At 38.6% G+C, this 19,654-nt stretch overlaps 1 pseudogene; it reads left to right on the forward strand.

Annotated features, from left to right (window-relative positions):
* The first annotated feature begins 16,505 nt into the window (after positions 1-16,505).
* On the forward strand, positions 16,506-19,405 carry LOC131195063 (histone PARylation factor 1-like; annotated as a pseudogene).
* The last annotated feature ends 249 nt before the right edge of the window (positions 19,406-19,654 follow it).

A 19,654-nucleotide genomic window follows, 5' to 3' on the forward strand; every position in this document is an offset into this window, starting at 1 on the left:
CTGAATTTGAATATTTAGTATCTCGGATTATGAAAGATGAAATTGGGCTAAAGGGACTCGTTAGCAGGGTTTATAAGATTATAAACTCTGATGAAAAATTACAAAGAGTGATGAGGACAAATTGGGAAAAAGATCTTAATATTGAAATATCAGAGTCAGATTGGAATGTGAATTGGAATAGTAGAATTATGAGAACCTTATCTATAAGGATTAAAGAGCATAATTATAAAGTTGTTTGGAAATGGTATTTGACTCCAGTAAGATTGTCGCAAATGGATAAAAAAATTAGTAAAAAATGTTGGAGATGTGAAATGGAATTGGGGACTTATGAACATATGTGGTATAAATGTGATAAGGTTAAAAAGTTTTGGCAACAATTGGAGAAAATGATATTTGAAATGATGGGGAAAGTAATAACATTGAGAGTGGAAACTATATTATTGTTGGTAATTAAGGAAATAGAATTAACAAAATATGAAAAAGAATTGATTAGAATTATGATTATAATAGGTAGAATTATAATAGCTAGATATTGGAAACTAGATGTGATTTTTAGAATAGAAGAGTGGAATTCTGAAATGTGGAAATTAGCTTTAAATGATAAAATGACATGTGATATTAAAATTAGAAGTGGTGTGTATAAAGAAGATATTTTCTGGAAGACTTGGAAACCATTTGTGGACTATGCGCTTGGAACATTGGATGCTTCGGTACCTGTACCTCGAGAACGTGGATTTTGGCAATCATGAGGATATATCCGAAGACCCAAATCTTCCTCTTTTTTTTGTATAGCACAAGGGTGGGAAATGTATTTTTTTTTTTTTGTAACGTTAAAAATTTATATAAAAAAAAAAGAAAAGAGAAGAGAAGAAGGCCAGATCCTGAAGATGAAACTGAAATACTTTGGCCACCTAATGAGAAAGAAGGATTCACTGGAGAAGAGCCTAATGCTGGGAAAGATTGAGGGCAAAAGAAGAATGGAATGACAGAGAATGAGGTGGCTGGATGGAGTCACTGAAGCAGTAGGCATCAGTTTAAATGGACTCCAGAAGATGGTAGAGGACAGGAAGGTCTGGAGGAATGTTGTCCATGGGGTCGCGATGGGTCGGACACGACTTTGCAACTAACAACAATCTTATAAATCTATTGGCTGCTAAGAACCATAAATGTAGTGTTAGCAGAGGGATGATACTTTGATTTCCTTCCCTTTTCTAAAAAAAAAAATCTACTTTGCATATTTCCATGTAAGTTGTCTCCTATTGGTGGGCTGATATTCATCACATGCTTCATCTCTCCTCTCATTCTTTTTTCTCTTTTGACTTTCTTCTATGAAGTTCAGATATTTGCCTGATTCACTCTCTTTCCCTAATAGAGGAGAACATGAAACAATCTCTTAGCTATGGATAGATTTAAGCAATTCAGGCTTTCCAATTACTGTGCTATTTCCTAAATGATGCTTATATTTATTTTTCTTTCACACAAACACCAGCCTTAAGAATACTTTCTTATAAAAGTTATGTTGCAAACATAAATGGTTCTTTCTCCACACATACATTCATTGGATAAAGCTATCTGCTATCCAAGCCTAGAGCAGTGATGGCTAAGTGATGGCTCAGTGATGACTGAGTGCCCAAAGCGCGTGTGTGCCCGAATCCCCAAAATACAATGCGCTCAGGGCCCCCCGAACTTGCCCCGCCTACGCATGCTCACGCGGCCCCTGAATGAGCCCCTCGTGCATGTGCATGCACCACCCCCTGGACACGCCCTGGCCCCCACACATGCATACACCCTGGCCCCACACATGCACATGCCCCTGGCCCCGACACATGTGCGGCAAAGACCCGAAGACCAGCTGGCTGGTGGGAGGCAGGTGCGCATAGTCTTGAATGAGAAGCAAAACATCTTCAAGGAAAAGCAAGTCCAGTTGCCTTTTGAAAAAGCACCTTTGGGACAACCATGACCTGGATAACTGAGAACCTCCATAGAATATTTTTAAAGTATCCATATAGGATGGGAAATTGACATTGTAGTCATATGAAACTTGGGATTTTTGTGTGCATGTAGATAAGTGCATGTCATGGTCGGATCATTTTCTCCTTCGCCTAGACTTTCGAACCGCTGCTCACCACCGCAGGGAGACGGAGCCGATGCGTTGGTTCCGTCCCAGGCGCCTGATGGACCCGGAGAGGTTTCTGACGGAGCTTGGGCCGTTTCCTGAAGATCTTACCCACGGCACGACTGAAGAACTAGTTGCGGCTTGGGATCGGGCCGCGGCTGGGGCTTTGGACCGTGTTGTGCCTTTGCGGCCTCTGACCCGGCGTAGATCTCAATTGGCTCCCTGGTTCTCCGGGGAGCTGAGAGATGAAACGCGGAAGACGACGCCTAGAGAGTGTTTGGAGGTCCAGCAGGTCCGAGGCTGATCGGACACTAGTGAGGCCCTTTACCAGGACTTACCTAGTGGCAATGAGGGAGGCGAAACGCTCCTACGTTTCCACCCTCATTGCGTCGGCAGATAACCGCCCGGCCGCCCTGTTTGGTGACCCGTTCCTCCTTCAACAAGAGGCGGGATGACCCCTGCAGGGTCGAGCCGAGGAGTTTAACGTTATCTATACGATAAAATCGTTCAACCGTGATGGTTTGGACCATGATTGCGATGATTCAGCTGAGGTGACAGAGACTCGTCTTGTTGAGGTTATTTGGGATGAGTTTGATTCTGTGGCTCCGAGGGCGTGGACAGGTTGCTGGGGAGGTTGCATGCGACCACGTGTTTACTGGACCCGTGTCCTTCCTGGTTAGTACTGGCTGCTCAGGAAGTGACACGAGGCTGGTTCAGGGATTATAAATGCTTCTTTAGCTGAAGGGTTTTCCCGCCGCCTTGAAGGAGGCGGTGGTGAGACCTCTCCTGAAGAAGCCTTCCTGGACCCAGCTATTTTGGGAAATTATCGTCAGTCTCCAACCTTCGCTTTTAGCGAAGGTTGTAGAGAGTGTGGTTGCATGGCAGCTTCCCGGCACCTGGAGGAAGCTGTCTATCTAGACCCGTTCAGTCCGGCTTCCGGCCCGGTTATATGCAGAGCGGCTTTGGTCGCGTTGGTGGATGACCTCTGGAGGGCCAGGGACAGGGGCTGTTCCTCTGCCTTGGTCCTATTAGATCTTTCAGCGGCTTTTGATACCATCGACCATGGTATCCTGCTGCGCCGGTTGGAGGATTGGGAGTGGAGGCACCGTTTATCGGTGGTTCTCCTCCTATCTCTCTGACCGGTCGCAGTCGGTGTTGACAGGGGGGCAGAGGTCGTCCTCGAGGGGCCTCACTTGTGGGGTACCCCAGGGGTCGATTCTCTCGCCTACCCTGTTCAACATCTACATGAAGCCGCTGGGCGAGGTCATCAGTGGGTTCGGGGTGAGTTATCATCTGTACGCTGATGACACTCAGCTGTACTTTTCCACCCCGGACCACCCCAACGAAGCGGTCGAAGTGCTGTCCCGGTGCCTGGAAGCCGTACGGGTCTGGATGGGGAGAAACAGACTCAAGCTCAATCCCTCCAAGACGGAGTGGCTGTGGATTCCGGCACCCCGGTACAGTCAGCTGCATCCGCAGCTGACTGTTGGGGGCGAGTTAGTGGCCCCAAAGGAGGTGGTTCGCAACTTGGGCGTCCTCCTGGATGGCCGGCTGTCCTTGGAGGAACATCTGGCAGCCGTCACCAGGAGGGCTTTTTACCAAGTTCGCTTGGTTCGCCAGTTGCGCCCTTCCTTGACCGGGATGCCTTATGCACGGTCACTCACGCCTGGTTACGCCTCGGCTGGATTATTGCAATGCTCTCTACATGGGCTGCCTTGAGGTGCACCCGGAGGCTGCAGTTAGTCCAGAATGCAGCTGCGCGAGTGGTAATGGGAGCCGCCGAGGCTCCCACGTAACACCACTGCTCCGTAGTTGCACTGGCTTCCTGTGGTCTTTCGGTGCGCTTCAAGATCCTGGTTACCACCTTTAAAGCGCCCATGGCTTAGGACCCGGTACTTACGAGACCGCCTGCTGTTACCGTATGCCTCCCATCGACCAGACGCCTCACAGAGAGGGCCTTCTCAGGTGCCGTCCGCCAAACAATGTCGGCTGGCGGCCCCAGGGTAGGGCCTTCTGTGGGAGCACCGACGCTCTGGAACGAACTCCCCCCTGGCTTACGTCAAGTTCCTGATCTTCGGACCTTCCGTCGTGAGCTAAAAACATACTTATTTACTCAAGCAGGACTGGCATAAATAGTTGTTTTTAAATTGGGGTTTTAGAGATTTTAAACATTTGTAAATTTTTAAAAAATTTTAAATTACCGGCCATTTATTAATAGTTTCTTTTAATTTCTTTTAATTGTATATACTCTGTATTTTATTTCGGCTGTACACCGCCCTGAGTCCTTCGGGAGAAGGGCGGTATAAAAGTTTAATAAAATAAATAAATAAAATAAATAAATAAAATTCTCTCTTCCTTACAGATGCTGCTTCCTTGATAACATAATAATAATTAATTATCCCAAATTCATGAAGATTGATATTAATAGGAATAATGATTGTGATAATATATAATATAGGGTATTAGATTTTCTTAAAATTCAGTTCTTACATTTACACTTCCTAGGTGTACATATTTTTTTTTAAAAAGGCTGTGAATAACGTAACCCTTTGTAAAATAAAACTTCATACAAGAGAACTCCCTTAATAAGGATAGATCAAGACAATCATTTTGTGCCATCATCATTTGCAGTACAAGCAGCTCAAAGGCTGCAGATTGGCTGTATTTCAGGTACAGTTCACAACAAAAAAGCCATCCCCATGGCAACAAAAACTGTTCTGGCTGCAATGTTTTACTTGATAAAACTTATTATATGAAAACACGTAAGTTATTGTAAGAGGCCAGACATAACACCCTTTGAGGACGCACAGGCAGCTCAGTCAAACCACAGAAGTCAAGCTTGACTTGAAGAAGGGCATACCATTTGTCACATTAAATATAATTTTTCTGCACATTATTATATGGCGGGAATACATTCTTTTGAAGCACTCCTTGCTAAAATACTATTTTCTGGAATTGTACTTTTATAAAGGTATAAATAGAAGCACTGAACAATCAACTAGGATGTTAGGACATAGGATGAAATAAAGACAGCCTTTATAATATCTCATCAACATATGCATACACACACAGCCTTCTAGCTCTCCTCCATCTTTATTTTACAAAAATTGTCTTCGTCTTCTTCACAAATTAAGAAGGAGTGCTTAAAAATGGCATGTATATAGCAGAAACTGGATCCAGAGCAGTGGTGGGTTTCAGCAGGTTCTGACCAGTTCTGGAGAACCTGTAGCGGAAATTTTGAATAGTTTGGAGAACCAGTAGTAAAAATTCTAACTGCCCCCCCCCCCAATCTATTCTCTACCTCCCGAGTCCCAGCTGATCAGGAGGAAATGGGGATTTTGCAGTAACCTTCCCCTGGATTGGGGACAGAATAGAGATTTTACAGTATCCTTCCCCTGCCACACCCACCAAGCCACACCCACAGAACCGGTGGTAAAAAAATTTGAAATTTTTTTCTGAAATTGAACTGATTCAAAATCCAAGCTTATACAGGCAGGGTTCAAACTGTAATAGACTGGCTGTTTGGGGGCAGAGAAAAAACTTTTTAAACTTTTCTTTTCTTTTCTTTTCTTTTCTTTTCTTTTCTTGACATCCTTATTTTAAACATGACGCTATCTGTGGGTGGAAGGAAAGGCAAAATTAATCATGAGTTTTAGAGGACTTATTCAATCAAGGTATTGAGATATACCTGAAGACAATTAGAGTTCCCAATGAGTGGCTTTGGGCCAATCATTCTGTCTTGTCTAAATCTATTTAAAGGGTTGTTCTGGTGGGGAAAAATTAGGAGCGGGAGTACTATATAAAACAACTTGAATTCCTGAAGGAGAGGTGGAATTGAGTAAATGAATAACCATCTTTGTTTCTTAATATAAACGGAAGTATTGTACCTTGATGAACGTATCTTTTATTTTGTGTACACTGAGAGCATATGAACCAAGATAAATTCCTTGTGTGTCCAATCAAACTTGGCCAATAAAAAATTCTATTCTATTCTATTCATCTAGTGGAAGGGCTGCAAAGCTATTGGTTCATCGTTGTTTCTGCATTAAAGCAGGGAGAGGGAGAATGCAGCCTTCTTGATGTTTAGCAAAGCCTGGCTGTAATGGATGGGATGCTTCAATACCCTTTCTGAAATTTGATCCATTCAATCATGGCAATGAAAGTTACACGAGTGCATTGTTTTCTTGCCCAAAAAGGGCACAGAGAACTCAAGGTTAGGAAACCAAAATTATTCTTCTTTTACTTTCCCAGCAACAGTTACTGTTAGAGTGAATAATTGCAGAGCAGCAGTGTCAAGACAGACCTAGTTTTTACTTGTAGCTCCTTGACAGTAATAAAATATGCACTTTATGGCCATGAAAATAAAACAGGTATCAAATTTCCTAGTAGCCTACAGAGACTTCAGAAAGGAAACTATGGAGAACTATAATGTTTTCACCCATAAAACCTTATTCCTTTTGAATCCCATTATGCAAGGATGAATTGTTTAATAGGCTGAATTCACCCTTGGGCAATCTTATAAAGGCTCCACACACTTTCACAGTTTATTGTGTTATATTTGTGTTTATTGTTACATCGTGCTCACCTTTGTGCTTTCTGTTCATACACACTGCTTCATGTAAAAATATCCTTCTCATTTAAATGTATTTAATAGTCATATATAATAGAACCAAGTACATATAGTATGTGCTGTGTATTACTTTTCTGTGAATGTTGAATATTTTCTAAACATTCTTTGGTACAAATATATGATAGATGTTTGATTAGCAACCAGGGCTGAACTGAATTTGGATTGTGTTGTGACTTGTGTATTTGTCTATTTTGAAATGTTGGTGGTATCTTGTAATTTCTGAGTTATAATACAGAGGAGGTATGTATTCTGCAATGCTAAATTGTTTGGAGCTGGAATCTTGTCTTATATAGATAGTTATGAAAAGGGGTTGAAGTGTGAGAAAAGTGCAAGGGGGGAGAGAGAAAATAGAGAAAAGGATTGGGAATTAATATTGCATCATCACTTAAAAATTTTCCCAATTCCATAAGGACTTCACATTATCATCCAAATGCACATTATCGTGAAAATTGGTAGACATATTTTGCAGAGACAGACCTTTTCATGACAAATATCCTCCACTTTTATTGATTTAGCTGCAGAGTGTTTGGTATCTGCTTTAAAAGCCATTCTTGTGTGCTAACTAAAATAACAGATGTGTTTTAGCCAAAACTTGACATTAGCTGAATTCAATAGTTATCTGTGTTCTAAACTTCAGTTGCTGAATATTTCACAGCAAACAATGTAAGTCGGTAATTTTTGAATACCTAGCTTAATATCATTCTGATTTAACTGATAGATGGAATAACTGAAGTTTATTTGCCACTTCCCAGGCTTTCAGATCAGAATATTTCCCAGACCTGAGAAGCCAGATGCTAAAGCTCAGGTGTTGTACTTGCCAAACAGTTGCTGAGCTCTGGCCCTTCTTATCCTTTGTGGTGTCATAGGTCTTTTAAGGATGGGTGGGAAACATTGCTTTTCATAGTTCATGGTTGGGAAAATACAGTGTTGATTAAAAGTTTCATAAATGTACATAATATTCTTTCCTCATTATTTGAATTTTATACTATACCAATACTTTGGTAGCTATATGTTTGTTATTGTACCACTGTGCATGTGCACCTATTAACCATTTGGAAAATTTTAATATAAATTTCAAAAAAAAACTTGGGTATGTTGGGAGAGTGAATTGCAATAGGTAGGTAGGTAGGTAGGTAGGTAGGTAGGTAGGTAGGTAGGTAGATAGATAGATAGATAGATAGATAGATAGATAGATAGATAGATAGATAGATAGATAGATAGATAGATAGAAAGAATTCTTTATTGGCCAAGTGTGATTGGACACAAAAGGATTTTGTCTTTGGTACATATGCTCTCAGTGTACATAAAAAGACAAGATACATTCATCAAGAATCACAAGGTACAACACTTAATGATAATCATAGCAATCAAATCATACTAGGAAACAATATAAATCATAAGGATACAAGCAACAAATTTACAGTCATACAGTCATAAGTGAGAGGAGATGGGTGATAGGAATGATGAGAAAATTAATAGTAATGCAGACTTAGTAAATAGTTTGACAGTGTTGAGGAATTAGCCTCAGGAACCTGAGCCCCAAGCAATGTTGCCATCTCTTGGAATTACTGTGTCCCATTTTAGGAGTCTGATGAACCAAATGACTTTATATCCCTGTTCAGAATAGGGGCTCATTTATCCTTCCAATTTTTACATCCATGATTGAGAAATTGTGATTTAGGCCAATCCTGCCAGGAAATCCATTTGTGACCGTGGGGAAAATGGCATATGGCAACTATATGGAATAGTCTGATGTTTTTCAGTCTCCTGCTGTGTTAGTTTTTATTATTATTATGGTTTGTTGCATACTCAGCCAGATGTTCAGACTGGATTTGACATTTTTGTCTATCTATCAAGTCCTTTCCAAGGACCTGGGATAGGCAGATCTGGATGTTTGAACTTTGATGGTGACACAAATATTGTCACAGAATGTAAGCTGTTGTGAGTAAAGCTACCTTTTGCAATTGACCGATGGTGAATCTGTCAATGCTGATGATATTCATGTGGCAGTCCAGTTGTTTGGGGATTGCACCCAAGGGACTTATTACTATTGGTACTACTTTGCTTGCTTTTGCCACAGTTGTTTTATTTCTATTTGCAGGTCTTTGTATTTTGCTATTTTATCCAGTTGTTGTTGTTGTTAGCTAATAATAGTGCAGGAAGCACTAGAGAGTAGGAAGAAGGGCTGTGGTTGAGTGTTTCTCTTTTTTGTCTCTGTACTGCCATCCCCAGTTCTGTGCCTCTTCACTACAATGCTGGTCTAGATTAATCTGAACCAGAGGTGAAATCCAGTAGGTTCTGACAGGTTCTGGAGAACCAATAGCAGAAATTTTGAGTAGTTCAGAGAACCGATAGCAGAAATTTTGAGTAGTTCGGAAAACTGACAAATACCAGTTGTCCCAGAGTGCAGTGGGAATGGGGATTTTGCAGTATCCTTCCCTGGAGTGGGGTGGAAATGGAGATTTTGCAGTATCCTTCCCCTGCCATGCCCACCAAGCCTCACCCACCAAGCCACACCATGCCCACTAAGCCATGCCCACAGAACCAGTAGTAAAAAAAATGCATTTCACCACTGATCTGAACCTGGCATGGCCAGTTTGTATTTGGGAGATATCAATTTCTCCATCACCTTGAAAAGGTTCTGATCAAAAAGTTCAATAGTCATCCTGAGATTCAATTGACTCCATGGGCTGTAGCTGTTACTCTATTATGGGTAACGTACTATGGCATTAGGGAGGAAAAAACAGCTATCAATACTTTTAATGTACTTACACCACACATTGCTCAACTGGGAATGTGAATAGGGTAGGAATGCACTCACTGGTTAAGGCTTTGAAAGACAAAGTAGAAATCAGGAACACATAAGTATTTGTGATTTGGAAACAAAATATGAGTGGCTGCATATTTGTTTAAAACTGGGCAATTTATTGCAGCATTTACTGCTCAGTCAGATGAATGTTCCTTTTCCAAACACAAGAAACAGAATGTGTATCAAGCCTTCATTCATGGAAAAAAGTGCTGTACAAATTAACACCCATCAGTATTTAATTGCACTGTTCAGCTGCCTGCACTATATGGCTAATAAAACCATGTTAAACAGTTGTTACAGTTTTTCAGAAGGCAAACTGGAGCTATGTGTAAAGGGTAAAACAGTACCGCTTAGTCATTTTATCAATTTGATAACTGGTTTGTGTTGTTCTTTGTGGCCTTTCTGAGAAAAACTGGGGTGGGGGGAATCTGAGTTAGCTCCAGATGATACATTCAGATAATATTCCACAGTTGAGCTTATGGCTGAACAATATAAGTTACAAATGGCTATCACCTGAGATGATGAATAAGATGCTTGAGACCATAGTTCTACATATATTCTTCCGAGATCAGGACAATAATGTGTTGTAGTATCAAGTATGACTGAAATTGCAGATATCAGTGCAGTAGAACAGCTTCCATATTTATTTTACCTACCAAGGATTTTTGTGGGGGAAGGAGACAGAGATGGGATGGTAGAGGTTGTGACCCAACTGCAAAATTTCTGTTAACTTGAAATATTGTTTTCTGCCACTTCAACCTCCCTTTGAGTCAGTGCTACAACCAATATTATCAGAGAGTGTCTAAAGCTGCTAGACATTATAGGCTCTTGTGAAGGAAGAGGCTCCAGAGAGGTCCACTGTTATTCACTGTGCAGTAGATGATATGAACACATTTCATAATAAAGATATATCAAGAAACAATAAGTATAGGAATGTGCCTAGTGAAATAACTGACCCAATTAACTTCATCAGAAATTCCCCAAAACTTCTTCCCTGGTTGAAGGATTTTTGACAAGGACGGGGCAACATAAATCTGTGACCATTTTACCCCACAACGAAGTCTTTGAGAATCGTTTCCCTACAATTCACAGTTTGTAATTACAGGGAGATGATTGAATTCCTTGAAGACCTGTATTCTCAAGAAAGAAAATATCCTGTGGCAAAGATAAATGAACATATGAGGAACTTGCAGAAACCTACTTCACACGGCACTTTTATTGGTGCTTCTCTTTCTTTGATTAGATTCCCTAAACACAATCCTATAAAAAGCTTATATACAATTTCATCAGGCATCTCCTTTATCTTCTGGCAAAAAAAGTAAAGTATGGAACAATTTTGAATCAATGAGGGCAATTGAAAATATAGCATTTAAGTCTTCCTAGGAGCAAAAAGATCCCATGGTGTATTAATGTTCAGTAGGAGTCTTGTCCATTTGAGTTTCCTAAAGAATATTACAAAATATATTCTGTGGACATTTGTCCATGCCTAGTAATAGTTTATACTATTGCTGTCTTTCTGAAAGATGTTAACACATGAGTGAGATTGAAAATTTTTGCCTCTGGAGGTTAGGATAGCACAAACATTTCATATTTTTACAGAATTAATATGGATGTTTTTCAACCACAACTTCACCATGATATAATATTGGACATTGCCAAGAAACACAATTTAAAATATTAAGCTTCCTTTGCCAAAAAATATCAGGATCACTCTAGGACAGTAGCTGCCAGAAACAATTGATAAAAATAATAGACGTAACCCTGATTATTCTCATCCTGAATATAAGAAATTCTTGGGATCTTTCTAGGACAGGCATTTTTATAACCAAGCATTATTCATGCCACACTCAATCTCAGTCTGTCTCTCATAGGAAATTGATCTTAATATCGTTGTCAACACATTCAGAGAACACCAATGTGCAAAATAGGTTAGTGCGATTAACCCTAGTTAAGTCTGGGTTTCATTCAAGTGCTGTGTCCCCCAAATCTCCATTCAACCCTTAAAATGTGAATTTTGTGTTTTATTTTCAACTGCTATATTAAAGGGTTTGGGAACACCAGGTCCATGGTCTGCACTGCAGCCCATCCTTGTCTTCCCCTCAGGGAATGATTATGCCAGTGCCTCAGGCATGGATAAAACAATGATCGGTTTTACATACATACATACATACATACATACATACATACATACATACATATATATAGGGAGGATAACATTTTAAATGTTTAAATGTTCAGTAATGTGTGTATGTGTGTGTGTGCGTATGTATATGTACTCTTATAAGTTTCAGTTTTTATTTCTACCTTTTCATTTTGGACAGCCACATTATTGTCTAATCATAACAACATCAAAGGCCTGGATTACTGAATTGTTTCTTAAGAAGCAACAGTCATTTCCCACCAGGAAAGATTTAAGAAAAAAAAAACATTATCTGCAAAACATTGCTTGTTTCTTCATTGGATTAAAAACAATCAAAAACAAGAATAGACTTTTCTTATAAAACGGGCAGAAGAGAAACTCTGTTTTACCTTAAATCTCTACTACTAAAAAGATCCTCTAGCAAGCTGCTTTTTAAAAACAAAATGAAAGCTGAAAATATAGAAATAATAGACTCCTTCACTTCCTCACAGATCTTATGGGTAACTATTCATACTGTTCTTGATTGTCTTGTGCTATCCAGTACATAATATCTTCACTTGAAGTCATCTAATAATGACAGAAAAACAGAATAACAGACTTGAATGGGACCTTGATGTCCTCTCCCCTGCTCAAGCAAGAAACCCTATACAATTGGACAATTGATTGTCCAATTTCTTCTTTAAAAACCTCCAGTATTGGAACACCCACAACTTCTGCAGCAAGTCGTTCCACTGATTAATTGTTCTGACAGGCGATTTCTCTTGGTTCTAGCTTGGTTCTCTCCTTGATTAGTTTCCATCCATTGTTTCTTGACTTGCTTTCAGGTGCTTTGGAGAATTTGTTAACACCCTCTCCTTCTCTTTATGGCAGCTCCTAAGATAATGGAACACTGCTATCATGTCTCCTTGGTACTTGTTTTCATTAAACAAAACATACCCAATTCCTGCAACCGTTCATATGTTTTAGTCTCCAGTCCCCTAATCATCTCTGTTGCTCTTCTCTGCACTCTTTCTAGAATCTCAACATCTTTTTTATATTGTAGTGACCAAAACGGTATACAATATTCCAAGTGTGGTCTTGCCAGCTCATTATAAAGTGGTACTAGCATGTCACATGATCTTGATTCTTGATTATCATAATTGCCATAATATAGTTCTAGATTATATCTACTTTTTACATGCAGAACAAAAAAGCACACTTGAAATAAACCAAGTTATTGCTACACAACCAACATCCATACAATTAAAACTGATGTATGATTTGATAGGGCTGTATAGCCCTTCAGAGAAGCTCTCTGCTTCCTTCAAAGTTTGACTGAAGCATCTTTTCTTTGTCTCAATAAGTGTTCAAGAACTTTTAATCAGAGCACTGAAGCAGAGAATGTCACCTGCAGTTTCAATCATCTCATTGAAACATATTACGTTGCATTGGTGATGAAAAACAGTCACATTAGCCTCATATTCAATATATTGTCTAGTCAAGTCTGCCCTTACATATTTCATAGTAGCAATAGCAAAAGCACCTATATATTATTCCATATTGCTTTACAGCATTCTCTGTGTCTGAGCAATTTACAGAGTTGCCCCCAATAATCTGGGCCTCATTTTACTTACCTCAGAAGGATGAAAGACTGAGTCAACCTCAAGCCCATCAGGATCAAGCTCCAGGCTGTGGGCAGAGTTAGCCTGTAATACTGCATTCTAACCACTGCTCCACCGCAATTTAACAATCCTTAATAATTGAAGCAATTCTAACAAATCACAGCAGGCCACTAACCTGATGGTTGGACATTGAATGTACCGTGTATTGACACAGATTGATATATGGCAAAGATTGACAAAAACATCCCACAAATAAACTTTTTTCATAAAAAAGTTTTATTTTTACAATCATATCAAACAGCTCATCCAATGTACAGTTATATACAATTAGTCGGGCTTGCCCAGTCACACACACCCCCTTTTAACACTCTTCCCTCTTCTACCTTCTTCTACTTTCCAGACCTTCCTCTCCTTCTCTTACCTACATCCTCTCCTCCCTCCACCCTAAATAACCTTCTTTTCTGATGTGGGGAAACAAGGAAACTAATGCATGACTTCTAAAATTGATTTTACATGGTTTTCCAAAAGAAGAAGCTTAGTCCCATTCCATTCCAATAAATCGAGAAAAAGAAACACAAAATTGTATGTACATGTGATCTTACCAACTTTAAAAAAAAATAAAGTTCAGCCTGTGTTCATGAAAAAATTGTCAATCCTCGTCATATGGAAATGAAAAGAATGAATACAATCTATCATTGAAAGGTCAAAAATAGAAGAACCTCTATCGCTATGTAGACTTTTCTTCTGGCATGCATAGACTTACAGTATTTTTACTTTCAGGAATGGTAATTTAGGTAGAGATTTCATCTTTCGCCCACTACTTTCCATTGCACGGATGTCAAGTATTATAAATGAAAATCATTTGATGCCAAGAAGCCAGTTATGGTAGGATTGAATTTAGTGAAGTGAACTTTAACCTCATAAAAACATAGCTATCTATCTTTAGACAACACAAAGACTGTAGTTTCAGGGATGAATTATGGATCAGCCTCTGTTCTGTTAGTGGCCTACAATTCTGTCCGTATCTTCAAATGCTGAATGACCTGCTTATGGACAGGAAGGCAAACTTCACAATCTGTACTTTTCTGCATATGTCTTTCCATTGCCTTTTTCATTTTTCATTTTTTTAATCTTGTTTTAATACTTTAAGATTTTTTGCTTTTTTTATATTGATTACTTTCACTTAATGCATCTCATGGTTGCTTTCAAAGCAAAAATAGCAAGCTTTGTATTTCAGATATTTGCCAAAGCAACGTCAGGGGACATTTTAGTGCATTTCGTTTTATTGCTGGATATTTCTGCATAGATAATTTAATGAAGTACAGAAAATTAAAATTTGCAGGAATTTTCTCAACTTTACATATAAAAATATATGTACGTGCATTCTTTAGCAGTATCTGCTGCACACTAGTAAAGGTTTGTCCTTCTTTAAAAAGAAAGACAGTTTTAAAAATAAAAAGGACTCATGCAAACAGCTGCTTTGCTACATCCTGGAATTAGGAAGAAATAGTTTAGGATAAATCCCATGATCCCAGAGAATGCCATGCTCTCTGTAGAGCCATCCTGAGCAATGCTACACTGGCAGTAATTAGCAAATTCTTTCCTGCTGGAATTCAAAGATGACCAACCTGGGATAAGCCACCACCAGTTGCTATACAGAATATGTGCCAAGGTATGCTTATAAGATCCAAGAGCAATTTTTTTCCCCTTCAAGGGACTGTCAATTTATTGATGATCATGACAGAGTGAAGCTTTTAAGAGAATATTCTGCAAAGTAAGAAATGAAGAACCAGACCTTCCCCAAAAGCATAGTTATGGGAAGAAAATTTGTCACTGCATTGGCTACATCCCTCTCTCTCTCTCTCTCTCTCTCTCTCTTTCTCTTACACACACACACAAACACACACATTTTGGTGTCTTGTATTTGTATCTGGATTCTTCCTCTATCTCACTGTTTTATAACATGAGTGAGTGAGAGAGAGAGAGAGAGAGAGAGAGAGGAGTGCCTGAAGCCTAAGAGTCAGAAGACAGGTTGAAGCAAACGTTTAAAATAGACCATGCACAAGATTTAGCAATCCAAAGGAAAATACCAGTTTTGTGCAATTTCTAATAAAGACTCAGAAATAAATTGACTTACAGTAGCTTCCCAAACAGAGAATGTTGTGACCACAAAGTGGTCCACAGCCTATCCCAAAGTGAGCCAAAGCGCTTCTGCAAGTGCCTTGAGTGAAATAGGACTGACTCCAAAATTATGCCTGTAGCCTGAAACTGAATTATTATTTACTGTACATCAATAGAAAGAATAGAAAAGAATTTTTTTATTGGCCAGGTGTGACTGGACACACAATGAATTTGTCCTGGTGCATATGCTCTCAGTGTACATAAAAGAAAAGATATGTTCATCAAGGTACAACATTTACAACACAAATGATGGTCAATATATCAATATAAATCATAAGGATTGCCAGCAACAAAGTTACAGTCATAAGTGGAAAGAGATTGGTGATGGGAACGATGAGAAGATTAAAGCTTTTTAAAGTATGGTGAAATCATGATTTAATGGGCCAAATGGGAGAGGAGGTACACAACATTGTTCCCGATTGTCTGAAAATGATGCAAACTATATTATTTACATAATAACATCATTAAAGATATTGCCCAAAGTGGCATAAATCCAATGGAAATTTTGGGCATTGCATCCCACATGCATTACCTTCTGCTCCACTAAACTAAATGTAATTGTTATATGAGGATATCTCTCTCTCTCTCTCTCTCTCTCTCTCTCTCTCTCTCTCTCTCTCCCTCCCTCCCTCCCTCCCTCCCTCCCTCCCTCCCTTCCAGTGTTTGCATATATCACTCAAATGGGAACTTGTCAAAACTGTATTTTATTGCTGAAGTGCAGGCAAATGCCTTGAAGGTTATGCAATATAATGAAATTTCCAGTTTGGATTTCAACAGCAATGAACTGAATGGTACCATGCTATCAAATCCAGTGTTTTCCACATATGTTGGACTGCAGCACTCATTGTACTTGACCAACATAACTAAGTGGGTGGAAAAAAGAGCTTTATAGGCATATCTGAAAATACCAAATGTTGGAAGGCTGATATGCCAGAAGGTTATATTATAGTGTTCCTTGTGAACATACCAAAACATGACATTGTTTGATACGCAAACATGAGCATTCTTTAAAAAAATTATACTGAACTATGGAACAGACTGAAATTTCAGTGAATGGCTGCAGAAGCCAACAGCTTTTCTTTAGCCAGCAGTATGTGTAGGCAGTCTCCAAGAAAATGTCATTTTTTCTCAGCAGTGCTTTGCGACTCATTGCTAGATAAATTTAATCTCTTCTCTCTGCCATACAGATCCTGATGAGATGCTGCCAATTGTCATAGTGTAATTGCTGTTATTCATGTTTGCTGTTGTTCCCTCAACAAAAGTGCAGCTTCTAAACGGTTACTGATCTTTTAATACGCAAATACCACCTGCTGTTAACTGAGTGATGAGATTGTCTCTTGCTCTTGGTTGGAATCTTATTCATTACAGCTGTGCATCATTATGATCTTTGTGGTTCAGGTTTATCACTAGGAACTTTATGTCTCTTGTTTTCCATTTTCCTACAGTGTGTTTCAGCGCTTCCAGCCATTCTGACTGAGAATTGGATTTTGTATTAAGCCAATCTTTCACCTGAGGGAAACTCTGGTACAATGTTTATGACTTGCCTATGAACCAAAAAGAGTTAATCTATTATATATGTAGATTTCCAAAATGGCTGTCAAGAGATTTTAAGAAAAATAAAAGGCTTTAAGGGACTTAAAGTTGATGAAATATGGCTGTTATTTAAAATATACCATTTATATTCTCTTACAATATTCTTGATACATGTGATTGATCTCCACACCTTAGTGTGCATATATCAGATGCATTCATCAACACTGCAGAAAAATGAATGTTCTGCCACCACAGTTGCATATACATAAACCAACATGCACTATGAATACAGTGACATGAATTCCTTATTATAAGGACAGCCCTTTATTTCAAAAATCTGTCCTTTAAATGTATTTATTTTTCAAAAACTCACTTTTGTCCTTTGTTTTGGTCATTTAATGTTTACCATATAATAATAATAATAATAATAATAATAATAATAATAATAATAATAATAATAATAATAATAATAATAATAATAATAATAATAATAATAATATTTTAATTTGTATACCGCCCTTCTCCCGAAGGACTCAGGGCGGTGCACAGTCAAAATAAAACACAAAGAGAACAGTACATATAATATTAAGAACACCCCTTAAAAAACTTATTCAATTGGCCAAAAATTTAAAATACAGTAACACCCTATAAAAATCACCCTATAAAAATTTAAAACCTATAAAAGCAAATTAAAAATTTTAAAATCAAGCCATATAAAGTTCATGGTGCTGCTTAATGCACAGTCTTTCACATTCATGTGAAAAATATGGAAACTGAATTATCGTTTAACCCACCTTTATTGTTTATACAAATAGCTCAAGGTGGCAAACGTATCTAACACACCTTCTTCCTCCTCTTTTTCCCTACAACAACAACCATGTGAGGCAGTGGTGAAATCCAAATATTTTTACTACCGGTTCTGTGGGCATGGTTTGGTGGGCATGGTGTGGCTTGGTGGGCATGGCAGGGTAAGGATACTGCAAAATCTCCAATGCCACCCCACTCCAGGGGAAGGATACTGCAAAATCCCCATTCCCTTCCCACTCCTGGGGGAAGGATATTGCAAAATCTCCATTCCCACCCCACTCTGGGGCCAACCAGAGGTGGTATTTGCCGGTTCTTTGAACTACACAAACTTTCCGCTACTGGTTCTCCGAACTACTCAAAATTTCCGCTACCGATTCTCCAGAACCTGTCAGAACCTTCTGGATTTCACTCCTCTGTGAAGAATTGGAACCTGACAACCATTTGTTGTCCTGAAATCAAGTACTGGACTTCAGGTAGCTGAACCATATGGTATTCCTTGTGAAAAACAAAAACCAATAAATCAAACCAATAAATAAATAAAACACCAATAAAACAAAAGGCACAAATTTCAACCTTCAGTAGAGATTATTTTTATGATCCTTCTGAATTTCAGAGAATTATTGTTGGGGACAGCAAAGCACAATATCATAAGGGATAATTCAGGGACATACCAGATCAAGTATGCCAGTATGAGTTGGTGAAACTGAAACTCAGAAAGGCTGTACAATGTATGAAGCTGGTGACAATATATTTGCTGCTGTAAAATTATTTTTACCTTTAAAAACTTAAAAGAACTGACTAATAAAAAGAGAACTGGCTTATTAAGAGATACAGATGAAAAACCAAAACAGCAGGACAATTAAATTACAAACTGGAACAAAAAAGCTTGAAAGTGAAAGAGCAAAATAAAAAAAAAGTAGTAAAAACACATTTCATGGAGCTGGTCTAGCTGTCCTCATAGATAAGAATAATGTTGGATAATACAGAGATTTTCCTGAAATAAATGCAAGTCTCAAAAAGAATGTGTAAAACCAAAAGGAGAATGGGATGACATGGTTAGATATTGTCATTGATGCAGTGAATATGAGTTTGGGCAAACTCCCAAAGACACTGGAGAATAGGAGAGACTGTTGTGCTGTGGTCCATAGCAAGGGTCTCTAACCTTGGTCCCTTTAAGACTTGTGGACTTCAACTCCCAGAATCCCTCAGCCAGCAAAGCTGGCTGAAGAACTATGGGATTTGAAGTCCACAAGTCTTAAAGGGACCAAGGTTGGAGACCCCTGGTCCATAGGGTTGTGAAGGGTCGGACACAACTTAGTAACTGTACAATAACAACAACAAAAACTTTGTAGATGCTCTCAACAATGATCAGATATTGAAAGTATTTGCTCCTATTCAGGAAATATTAATTTTCATTAAGTTTGCCAATGGGGAATGTCATTATGATGTGGGATATGAACTGGCCAAATCAGATTATTTTGACAAGATTATCACTCTGTTGTCTCTTGCTGAAAAAAAATCTGTAGACATAATTGAAGCTCATTTAGCTAATAGTAGAAAAGAGAAGATACATCTACTTATAGTATGATAATCACTAAAGTACCATTATTTGTAAATTGTAAATGTGTTTTTGTACTGAAGTGTATTTACTGTGTGATAACTAAACAATTTTTACCATCAAGAGTTATCTTGGCTGCACAATCCAAACTATATCAGTCATTAATAACTTTTTACTTCATTAATAACTTTTTACATCTAGTATAACTTTCAGTGTAGCTTCATAAAATAATGGTTTTTAAAGCTGTTTTCTACATCTTTCTAATATAATGTCTCAGGA

This window comes from Ahaetulla prasina, chromosome 3 (assembly GCF_028640845.1).
Source record: "Ahaetulla prasina isolate Xishuangbanna chromosome 3, ASM2864084v1, whole genome shotgun sequence".
Lineage (NCBI taxonomy): Eukaryota > Metazoa > Chordata > Lepidosauria > Squamata > Colubridae > Ahaetulla > Ahaetulla prasina.